The sequence below is a fragment of the Pipra filicauda genome, unplaced genomic scaffold (genome assembly GCF_003945595.2).
Source record: "Pipra filicauda isolate LSUMZ 115617 unplaced genomic scaffold, ASM394559v2 scaffold32_size4067784_pilon, whole genome shotgun sequence".
In the NCBI taxonomy this organism is placed as follows: Eukaryota; Metazoa; Chordata; class Aves; order Passeriformes; family Pipridae; genus Pipra; species Pipra filicauda.
In genome coordinates, this window is record NW_024104454.1 from 2438464 (window position 1) to 2450769 (window position 12306).

Consider the following 12306-nt stretch of genomic DNA (forward strand, 5'->3'; position numbering starts at 1 on the left):
ATGCATAGGTATACATAATACACTTAAATACAGATCAGCTATTTAAAAAAAGCTATTTTTTTGTTTCCTATCAAGAAAATACTTTCTGAATTTTTGAATTCTAACTATTGCTCTAGTCTGAGAACATGAAAAATATGACAAAATTGTTGAATGACAAAAGTGCTAATGTGTCTAGTTATCTCTGGCTGAGAACTGTTTCCTGGATTGCTTTTTGTACTCTCTACTCCAGAAAGATGCACGTGGATAAGTATATGAAATATTTTCAAGGACTCATTAGCAGGCACCCATGTGCAGTTGAAGTGGGCATTGATAGGGCAGTCATTCCATAAAGTATGCATCTGAAGAATTTTGGCATCATCAGGTACCCTCTTACCAGAGTATTTCACATCAGTTGCATGTGATTGTGAGCTGCTAAGAACAATGATAAATGTAAGTGCTAATGCTGCATTTAAATATCAATGCTATATAGCATGTACATCCCCAGCACTGTGTTGCCTTGCAGACCCGTATCACATAGTGGACTTTTTAGCCTGGAAGATTACACAATTAATTGTAGAGTGGATTTTGCTATTTACCCATAGGCAAATACAGTTATTTGCCTATTTCTAGCTGTATCCACTTATGCAAGCATGCCTAATGGCAGCTATTGCCAAGTAACTGTCTGTCAATGACTGCCCTTGGTCTGTAAGAATGCTTTTAAAACCTGGGTTCAAGCATCTTGGGAAAAAACACCTTAATTTCTTTATTCATATTGCTGTTCATAAGCTCAATACTTAAGAAAGCTCAGGAAGTGACAAGATGTAATCACAGCAATTAGAACCAGCAAAGACAATGGGGAGTTTTGTTTCACATTCTTCACATAGAAACATAGAGATTTCCTTCACTAGACCTGATTTCTGAACTGGGATCTAAATCTCAGAAGGATTTCATGAAAGACAGGAGAGCTGCTGCGTATCAGAGATAAGGAACATGCACAGATTTAAGAACTTCCTCTAACACTGCAGCTATCACTACCTGGGAGGGGATGATGAAAAAAACATTTTTTTTTTTTTGTATAGATGAAAAGAAAATACTATACATAACACATTCTTGTGGCTTCTTTTCTTTAGTTTTTTTTCCTTTCCAGCAGTGTGAAGGCAATGTTTTTCTCTGTAATTCTAAGAAATTGTCTGAATTTAGTCTAATTCTCAGATGGGACAAACTGGCATTGTTCCATTCAAGTAAATGAAATCAAATTATTATTATTCCAGTTGAAGTCTGTGATCCTTGTTACCCTCTAAACTACACTGAACCATTCTTCAAGAATAAGGTCTCTGGGGAGACCTTTGAACGGCTTTCCAGCACCTAAAGGGGGCATACAAGAAAGCTGGAGAGGGACTTTTTATAAGGGCATGTAGTGATAGGACAAGAGAAAATGGCTTTAAATTGAAAGAAAGCAGGTTTAGATCAGATATTAGAAAGAAGTTCTTTACTGTGAGGATGGTGAGATAGTGGACAAGTTTCCCAGAGAAGTTCTGGATGCCCCATCCCCAGAGGTGTTCAAGGCAGGATTGGATGGGGCTTTGAGTGACCTGGTCTAGTGGAAGGTGTTTCTGCCCATGGCAGGGGGGTTGGGCTGGATGATCTTTATTGTCCCTTCCAACCCAAACCATTCTATGATTTTATGGTTTTATGAATATCAGGAGGTTCAGGCATCCAACTGCTATGAAAATGCAGTTTTTATAAAGTAAGCTTAAAATGGTAAAGATAACACAAATAGTTTTAACTATGTAATAAAGAAGTCTCTTCTGATTGCTGAAATGCTGAAAGAACGGTAATCATACCTCAAGAGCGGACTTAGTTTTAGTTTTCAAAAAATAAACTTTCCTTTTTCTGAATAATAAGTTATTTGCTTTCTTTTTCTCTTTTTTTCTTCCTTGGTACCATCGAGTTGCAATGGTAACAGCAGACATAATCCACAATGAACGATGTCCTTATCTCCTCCTTTATAATGTGTTATGCCTGGCGTACATGGGTTTTAAGAGGTTTTACATTGACTAATAGATGGTAATAGCTTAGAGTTATGTATTGACTTTTATCTAGAAGTTTCCCTGTGAGTTTTAAATCCTACACTGACAAACGACGTATATAACATTTATCACGATTATCTTATTCCCCACTGGTATTTCTGGAGACATAGCAATTTTTTTATAGTTTTTACAGTTTACCATTAAGAAATACTGAAGACTGCTAACTTCAACTGAAATCAAAGGCAAAGTTTAGAAATGTGGGCTATAAATCTACGCTCAAATTCAACAATCACAATTAGTGTAAAATTCCCTATTGTTTTGAACGTCCATTTTCAAAGAAGGATCTGACTCCAAGTGGAGTAGATTTCTCATTTGCCTGTATCATGTCAAGTACTTCTGTCAGAACAGCACTAGAGCACTGCTGTAGAATTAGGTTGGGAGAACAATCTGCTTTTAAGAATTTGGCAAAATAGTTTCTTGCAACTCTCCATTTTGTTCAGGAGATGCAATGGCTCTTTTTCAGGAGAGAGCTACGTATCCAATATGAGTAGACTAGTACCCTACATAATTTAGTCAACAGTAAGTTAAGCATACTGAAAATCTTTCTCTCAGTATTTGGAGAATCATGTGCTAGGCAGCCTCTCTTATCCCTGACATTTGTCCTTAGTGAGACAGGGCATGAGAGGTTACTTGGGAAACAGTTAACCACGAATTATCTTACCTTCTCCTAAGAAAGTAGCCATCATTTGGTGGGATCTATTAACATTTAGTATCTGCTGTTCAGACTGCCTTGAGCAACAGCCGTTTCTTTTCTTACTTGAAACAGGTAGCAAATTAACGCTCACAGGTAAATACTGGGATTTAAAGTCTACTGTATAGGTAACCCCTAGAAGAGAGTAAAGCTGTATTAAAATCTTTTCATAATACTTTACAGCTGTTTAAAGGGAGGAAGTTTTCTGCAGTTCCACAAAGCTGCCCAGCAATGTAACCTGCAAAATTGTGGTATACTGAAATCAGCAAAACAACTTAAGAGTTTCTCCTTAATGTACAAAAGTAGCATAACAGGTCACCTTTCAATTTAATTAAGGGTCATCAAAGAACTGACAAAATTAATTTTACCTTCTTAAAGAACACTAAATCCTCCTTTTAAAATTTCATTTACCTGCAGTCTGGTGTCCAAATTGTTAGCAATTTCTTTTTTTTTCCTTAAGTGTAGTACAAATTGATAAGTAAATTCAAAATTATACAGCAGCAAAAAGAAATTATTTTTTTTCTTTTAATGGTTTGGGGTGCTTTTCTTCTCATCAGGATCCCTCACATTTATACTAAACACAGCTTAATTTTTCAAAATGAAATTTAACAAGCAGTACTTAAGAGTGAACAATGCATTTACTAGACCATATTCAATTGCTCTTTGCTTTTATTATCTCCCAATTTTTACTAAAAGGCAAAGTAAGAATATACTAGGAAATGAGAGGAATAATTTCATTAGTGATTGCTGAACAATATGAACAGACAATGCAGACACAGAAGATAGTATACCTGGAAGCTAGTATAGAGCTACTATCGTCTTCTTGAAATTCTGATTTTCAAACTGTTGATTCAAGGATTTTGAACGAGGGTTTGCTTCACCTTCCTTGCAGACTGCAAGGAATAATGGTCAATTCCATTTACAATCCAATGGCCATGCCACTCTGCCCATCACATGGTGGCTCAATCATCAATAACACGAATAACATTCAAAATCCAGGCTTCATACTTCAACTAAAGTGACCTGACTTTTCATTCCCCTGAGAAAAAGGTTCTCTGTTCTGAACACATGCTGAATTTTGGTATTTTTGGAATGTTCTTTCAATGGGAAGTTTCAATTTCAATTCAGTGCATAAAGATCACTTCATTCAACACAAAATTAGTTATGAATTCTGAGTCAGTGCTCTATGTCATGAAGAATTCCTGTAGAAAATCCTGACTATGCTGTAATAGTGGTTACTGTCGAAAATGAAATTCACTGGCCAGATCCACAGCTTGTATAAATCAGTGTAGCTTCACTGGCACAGGGTCTGTCTCACTGCATCCATTTAAATAGTTTCTCAAACTCCTGATCCAACATTTTTATCTGAGTGCTGTTGTCAGGAAATTGAGGGCAAAAGTATGTACACTTAAGAAAAGCAAAACCAACATAGGATACAACACCTCTTTGTGCACTGTTAATGAGCAAGAACGAAGATTAGTTTTTTTTAATATTTGGTAATTAGTTCATTATGTTCCTATGAAAATTATATTTAATGTATTATTTCTCAAAAATGTTTCAACTTAATCTACAGCAGGGTCAAAAATATCCTCTACAACTGCTTGTGTCTCTGTCCTTTACAAAGACAATTGGATTTCTGTCACAAGGAATAAACAAGGGGAGGTTTTCAGTAGGTGTGGATGATGGTTATGAGGTATTCAGTATTTGATGTGCATGAGAGTCTTCCCTCTGGAATTAAACAGGTTTTTAACAGGCATTACAAGTTTTTAAAAGACATTAAAAGATTTAGATTATAAGTATTTAAATTCCATTTTCACTCCTCTCCTGGTGAATTATGACTTGCCAAATCCATGCCAAAATTAACAAACAAATTTAGGATCAAAGTTTCCAAATTCAAACTTTCTTTTTTTGTCAGTACTATTAAATCCACCTTAGGTATACTTTCATGACAAGGTACTAAGTGATCAGTAATTTTGAACTGAAGAAATTAAATGAGTCACTTTATCTCCCCTGTTTGCCCGGTCAGCTCACTCAAGGATAACTCATTTGCCATTGACCAGTGAAATGATTATGAGGATTTCAGAAGAGAAGCTGGGATGATTGCTTCTGCATATTTCTATGACGTTGCTGTTTGCCACTTGTCCTTTCAGGCAAGTGTCACACCCCTTTCCAGTATCAAATTCTCTTATGCAATATGCAGAAATAACACCTTTCTGTTTAAAACTACAGATCTATCTTAAAATGAGTTAACAATGTATATTGGAGAAGATCACAGCCTTCCATTTTTTTGAATGTTTGATCTTAATGAGGCCTGACAGAACTTTAGATGAGTTAGAACAAAATGTATAAAACTCTCAGGACTGCATTAGAAAAAAAGTACCCATAATCTTTGATGTTGGTTCCTTTCTTACTCGCAAGTATGAGCTGCTAAATTTTTTCTTGTTACTAAAAGCAGTTGGTTGCAAAATATGAAAAATGTAAAAAGGCTTTACCAAGAGATTGCACTTCAAAAATTGTTCTATACTTGAATGAAGATCTGTAGTTTATTGTCCAAAATGCATTTAAAAGTGCAATTTTGATATACTGTACAGTATCACTCAAAATGTTGATATAGGAAGAAAATTATTCCTACTCATGTAAGAGGGTAGTACTCTAGGTTTGCTGGACATTGAGGCAGCATTTGTCCAAACAAAGCCAGTCTTTCAGGGATTTTTTCCCTCCTATACTTACTTGCCCGCATATAGTATCAGATACCTGTTGTATCTGCACAGTGGTAAAAGATCAATCTTCACAAGTTAAATTTAAACCTGCTATGGAGAAATAGAACTAAAACTTGGCTTTTGAAAGCAGTTTAGGGTTTTTTACCCTGTCCCTTGTTCAATCACAATGAAGCTGAGTGGTGTATGTGACATTTGCCATTAGTTGCAACACTTAGTTGAAGAAAACAGTCTTATGCCACAGCTAATGCAGTTATTTCTGTAATACCTGTAACAGAACCTTAGTGTTGCAATACTGAAGATTATAAATTTACACTCTGCTGCTGAAAGATGCTGTTGGTGTCATTACTCAATCTGAGCTAAAGCTGATTTGATCTTGAAACTCAGCAGAGTAGCTTCCTGACTTAAGATCATAGAGCTGTATAGTCTCAATAAAGGGTCAGACTGAAAAAAAAAAAAAAAAAACAACGGGGGGCGGGGGAGGGAATCAAGAAACTCAGCTAATTACTACATCCATATTTGGCTCATTATTGCCACTGACTCATGTGGTGTGAAAAACCGACTGAGAAGGTTGCACATCAGCAAACTAAGCATGAAAAATGCTCTTTTGTAATTATAAATTGAACAGATTTATGGTGAATTATTTCTCTGACCATCTGATATATCTGTAATTTAAGTGGTAAATAAGTAAATAATGGAAAAAACATAGACCTTGACAGAAAAAAAAATAATTAGAAAAAGTATTTTCTTAATAAGTTGCCCTCTTTTTAATTTTTTTCATTTTTTCTTCCTCTCCTCCCCCCTTCCAAAAACACTGCCAACAGAACTTACTGAACAATAGCCTGTTATGCAATACACTGAAATATACACAGTGGTTTTGATCATAATAAACTATTCAGAAGCCTGAAAATACTTTTTGCAGAGCCTGGGGATAAAAATCTAAAGAATTTAATTTCTACAGAGTTTATAAGAGAGTTTTATCCATCCTACAAGATATCCCCAAACCACTATCTAAAAGAAATAATTTTAATTAGGTTCTGAGGAGGAAATGCTGGCCCCAGTAAAATAATTAAAAAACACTTTCTTTCCGCAAGAGGTTCATTTCACTCCATACGTTTTTAGAAGAAAAGAAATGCAGTCCTGTTCAATTTTTAGAAAATCTCTATTATTTTCATCCCTGTCAAAAGCTACATCCTAGTCCTTTCTCACTCATATGTATTGTTTTGTGGGTCAGTTACAGATAAGCATAAATACTTGGAGATTTAAAGGACTGAAGCCAGCATGTTTCACAGTAATAAAATCCTTAATTCCTGAAGTAGGAACAGCAGTACAACACAACAACCTAGTGTTGAGGACCTGAGCCAGAGCTATTCTTTGTGGCTTGTTTTGGCATTGTTTGTTGTAATTTTCCTGGAGTTTAAAAAGTTTTCTTATATTCAGTTCACTTGAGTAATACATAGATCACCTATTTCTAAGTTAGAAAGAGCACCATTTTGTGTTGTCTTCTCTCCTTAATTTAGTGTTATCCCTTAATAAGTTCTTACTAGTGCTGCACTCCAGATAGAAATAAGAAAAATTATGGAGCTGAGAATATGCAGAATTACAGTGTGCCATGGATGTTTATGCAGAGGATCTGAAACCATTCCCAGTCCTTTGAGACAATCCTGAGAGACTAGGATTCAACAACTTGAATATTGTGCCATGCAAATGAAACTGAATTGCTTCTGGGGAGAGGTAGTGAAATGGGAAGATGAGTGTCTTCGTTACCATTTCCTATTTCCGAGAATAATCATGCCTTAAAGCTGCTAAGACCAGTTCCTCAGATACTTGTTTGCAGTGTGGGGTTCCAGACAAATAATGACATTTACAAATGCTATTTCATCCTGCCAAGGACGTTAGCCCAACTGCTGTCAGTTGAGAGGTGAACACATATATGTATAAACATACCAAAACGTATATATTTCACAAAGACACACACTTGAATTGGAATTATGGTCTCAAAAGAGTAAATTAACTCATTTGCCTACTGACTCACCCTAGCCTAGCCTTGTTTGATGGTAGTCACATGATCCAGTAATTTGAAATCTAATTATGCTCTACTACTAAGCACAAATGCAGGGAACTGCATGTACCCAAGGAGACATTTCAAAGAGCTTTCCTCTGTGGAATGTCTGCAATACCTATTTTTAAATCAGGACCCAAGATTTTGCCTTCACTGAAATGAAGGTAATCTCTACACAGTGAACCAAAAGAGCATTCTCCTAATTAGTGGTGTCTGTATTGGGCTAGACACAAACATGAGAGAATTACATTCTAGTCCTCAGAATCACTCAAATTGTGAACTGGCAAATATATTTTCCTATATGAATAAAAAATTCACTTTTAAAAAAAAAGAAGTTGGTAGCTTAATGTTTAAATTACATTAAATTTTCAGTTCTAGTTCATTCTTTGGACTTAACAGCATAGGGAAACAAGTCTACTACCACAGGAACAGACCTGTATAGTCTATCTAAAATTCACCCTGACTTTTCTAAGATTACATCACTTGGAAAATCTTTCTGTTTTGAAGACCAGTTTCTTTTAAAAACAGTTCTTATGATATAATTGATATCCCTATATCCATAAAATTCTTTGGGTTATGGATTAGGTGTTCCATTTAAAAACATATCCAGCAACATAACAGAGATGTACAGTGTACTGCAGCTGGGATTCAGCATGCATGACCTCCTGAAACTCTACATTATCAGTGATTTCATCTAAAAATCTCTCACCCATAGTTTTGGTCCTTCTGAAACCTTGAAAATCAAATTACATTAATCAGAACATTTTAGTCCTATTATCAGCATATACAATTCAATCAAAATTATCATAGCCAATAAAAATCAGCAAAGATCACTGATTTTAAAATTACTTGATCACTAGAACAAGGAAATCATTATCAGCTTCTAAAAAGAGCTGTGGATGGATAGTGTTTTTATAAGCCATTAAAGGTATCTTAATTTGTACATCACCATCAGGGTTCCCCTATTTCTACAAATTGTGCTTCAGAGGAGCTTTAACAGAACACAGTGTTCCATACCAGTGGCACTGCAATCAGTAATAAAATATAATGTACCAGTGTTAACAGCACACTGTGTTAGGTTTAGCAGCATGTAATTCAATGGGTTTTGTTAGTTTGGCCAGGAAAATTCCAAATTGCCTCCAAATTCAGATAAAAAGATAGAAAAGACCTTTTTCACTAAGTCATGTCGTCTCTGGCTCTTATCATGTTTTTTTCCCAGACCAATTGAAAACAGACTGTTATTATTGCTAAAGTGTTCCCAAGTCCAGCTCCAGACACAGAAAGGACTCATGGCTTTATGGTCTATCATAGAAATAGCTAGGTTTTCATTCCATAGGCACCCAGAGCCAGTAAAATAAACTCTTTTTTCTGCCAGACACAATTCTCCAGTTACATTGCTAGGTGCTTTCAGCTTCATTTGAAACATCAGGTATTGCTCATTGCTTAAAGCAAGATGCTAGATGTCACGGTTTTGTGACCTGATCCAATATGGTAAAATCTCTCCCTGCAGGAAGCAGACTGCTAGATCTCTCTATCCAACCACAGCTGCTGCCTTAGTGATCACAGTGCCTGCAGTGGCGTGTCTGCCCGAGGGAATTTATGGGAATACACTGCAGGCAAAGAAGGCTGCGTGGCTGGGGGCAGAGCAGCCAGGGTGAGGAAATATTGTGGATGGCCGGCAGTCCCTGTTGGGCTGTACTGCACAAAAAAATGAGTGCGAGTGAGCTGTTGACAGCCCACACACCGGAAGATCGGTTTCTTTCTGAAATGAGGAAAGTAAAACAACACTCAGCAGTGATGAAAAGAAGTAAAAGAGCAGCCTTGAACTATCACTTCTTTCAATGTTTCAGGGACTGGCTCTGTGCCCAAGGCAAAATTACATTTAAACTCTTACACGTAGCTGAGCAGCTGAGAGGGAAATGGTGCTGTGTGCAGGGACTATCTGAGTTAAGATCCCATTTCTAATTGATCCTAAAAGAAGCTGAAGATTCCAACCTCAGGATTCAGCTAAATGTTATAAATGTCTATTTTTTGCAGTCTTGTGCAGCCAAATGTAGTGGTGTTAAGTGATACCAGAGCATCCCTATAGGACATGTAAAAGTCCTTATTCAGGAAAGCTGCAGCTCACAGAAACAGTTCCCCAGTGCTATGCTCTCACATCTGTGCTCCACTAAAACCAAGGAATCTCTATAAACACTGATGTCCTCCCCAAAAAAGCAGCTAGTCTCTGCTATTCACCACTAAGAGGTACCTCCAGGGGTAGAGGCTTATTTAGATTTAAATGTGGGGATCAAGGGATGTTTGTTGGTATTGTGAAGATCTCAAGTGACTTTAAAACCACAACTTTATTGAACTGAATAAAAAAGTTATAAAGCCATTCAATTCCAAACAGGCATTGATATATACAATGAGATGAATTTAAATTAAAATTCTCTTACTTACAGGTTATTTTATAACTGCCATCTGTGAAGGAATTCTATATTTTCCACTATAGTACTTTTACTGCCCACTCTCGGAGATGGGAAAACGGATGAAAATAATCTCTAGGTTTAGCCAGTAAGGCAGTTCCTCAACTGTCTCCCTGCATATGAGGGGACATATGAGTGAAGTTACAGATGGGCTAGCTCAAAGACAGACAGCTATTTCATTTTTTAAATGATGAACAATAGAAAACATTGCCAGCCATCTAAAGCCATGTTGTTAGTTGTTCTTTGTGCTGATGTAGGGTGACTGTGAGATCAGTTTTTCTGAGAATAATCAACATACTGTACTCAACTATTTCCAGGGAAAAGAGAGCTGGTTTTGTTTCCTGTCATTTCAAGTTTAATTTTCTCTCCTTAATCTGTGTTTTAAGGGATCTCACAGAAGTGTCAACTCTGTACTGCTTGATGAAGGAATTTCATTAGTCTAAGGTGACATTTTAGGTTTTGTTTAAATCATTTCTAGTGTTATTGCTTCCTGCAGAGAAGGATTCTTTTAAATCACCGACATATTGCTGTGCACAGTAGAGATCTCCCTTGGCAAGATATGAAAGAGAAATCACATACTGATAGCTATTCATACCCTAAAAGTGGGCAGAGAGTAATGAGGAATAAGGCACTCAGAGAAACTCTGAGCACGGACAACTTTCACAAAAAAGAGTAATTAGAGGAAAAGGCATGTTCCAGAGTTTTTGTCAGAAAGCTTTTCACGTACAAAAGCAATTCCAACTCTCATGACCATAGTTCAAAAATAAATCTACAGCATATCTTTCTTCACATTTAGAAAGAAGTATATATATTTATAATGATAAATTATATACGACACTGATAAATGTGTGAATACATTGCAACTTCATTTGCATTGGGTATATCTTCTAAAAACTATTAGAAATATTCAGCAAAATATGATATACAAGAATTGTAAAAAATATAACAAATTTCTCTAGACCACAGCTGGCAAAGTCTGTCTCTGTGTTTTCCAAGTTACCTAGCATTTCTAAAAATATACACTTATCCCAGCCAGCTTGACTTCATTAAAATCAATGCCCAGCTCCCAAATACTATTTGATTAATTGTTTGAAAGAAAGTTAACTCATAGAAAGAAAACTCAAGTGCCTGAACAAAGCATGCTCAAAACATATTTTAAAGTTGTTTATTGATGGTGGTTACAAGTAAAATGTGAGCATTCAACAATATAGTAAGGTACAGAAATTATTGACAACATTATTTTTGTATTTGCTAATTCCCTTTCTTTTGAGCTCAAAGACAAACCATTTTTTTAATCTCTTGTTTTCATAAATCTCTCTAAAGCTTATATTTTTTTTTAAATATAGCTTTTTCCCAAGAACAAAAATTACTTTTTTTTGTTAGAAAGATCATGAAGAGCAATGTCAGTCTTAATAATTAGATTATCAAAGTCATTGAACACATATTTAAATTTGCATTCTTTAGTTATTTATATTTTCCATTAAAGAAAGGAATATTACAAGAATATTCCTTACTGTCAACAGAAAATTTAATTTAAACCCAAGGGACTATTTGCCACTTTTTCACCTTTTCTTCTTTATATTTTAACATTTTCCTGTGGTGTTGTGATCACAAATAGCAGCACTGTCTTGGCATAAGAACTGCACAAACAAAACTTGATTGGTGTTTATTCATTGTCCAAGCTGAAGAAAATGTAGAGTGCAAAAAGCACATGCATTAGCTATAAAAATTCTGTCAGCTTTAATAATTTATGCTATTATTAGTAACACTGTTTGAGCAGGCATGTTTCCCAGGATTCTTTATAAACAAGGCAGAGTCCAAAATTAATGTATTTTCTGTGGTTAATCTTTGCATGAAAGTAACAAATTAGCTTAACATTTAAAAATATTAATGTTTCTATATAGACCTCCTCAAACTTACTTGTTAGTATTTTACCTTTCTCAGAATGCCTTAATCTTTTCTCTTCAACAGAGCCATTCCTGCTTACTTTATATTTAGGTCATAATGAGTTACCTGCTTTGGTGAGTCATTGTGCTGCTATTGACAATCCTCATGATTTATAATGAAGTATTATTTTTAAGTGTCAAATTATCTTACCATTCTGCAGTCAGACATGATACTTTCTGCACTTTGAAATGACCACTGGCCACATTTCTGTACTTGGATTTGCTGCAGAAGCAGCTACAGTCCATGTGTAAATATCCACTGCTTTTTTCTGTTTTTAATAAAATAAAGCCAGGCTTTCCTGAAGAGTTAATGGCCACCTCCTAGATTTGATTTTATGCTTAGTGAGCTGAAT

General features: G+C 35.7%; 1 protein-coding gene across 13 annotated transcripts in view; it reads right to left on the minus strand.

Moving 5' to 3' along the window:
* The window catches only part of LRRC4C (leucine rich repeat containing 4C), a 498827-nt gene that overhangs the window by 20351 nt on the left and 466170 nt on the right, over positions 1-12306 (minus strand). The window contains exon 1 of one of the 13 annotated variants that reach the window (XM_027732638.2): positions 2731-2895. The exons of the other annotated variants lie outside the window; for them this stretch is intronic. The gene's annotated coding sequence lies outside the window, so the exon portion shown is untranslated. Of the gene's footprint in view, positions 1-2730; positions 2896-12306 lie in introns of those variants that run through there. 13 annotated transcript variants of the gene reach the window in all.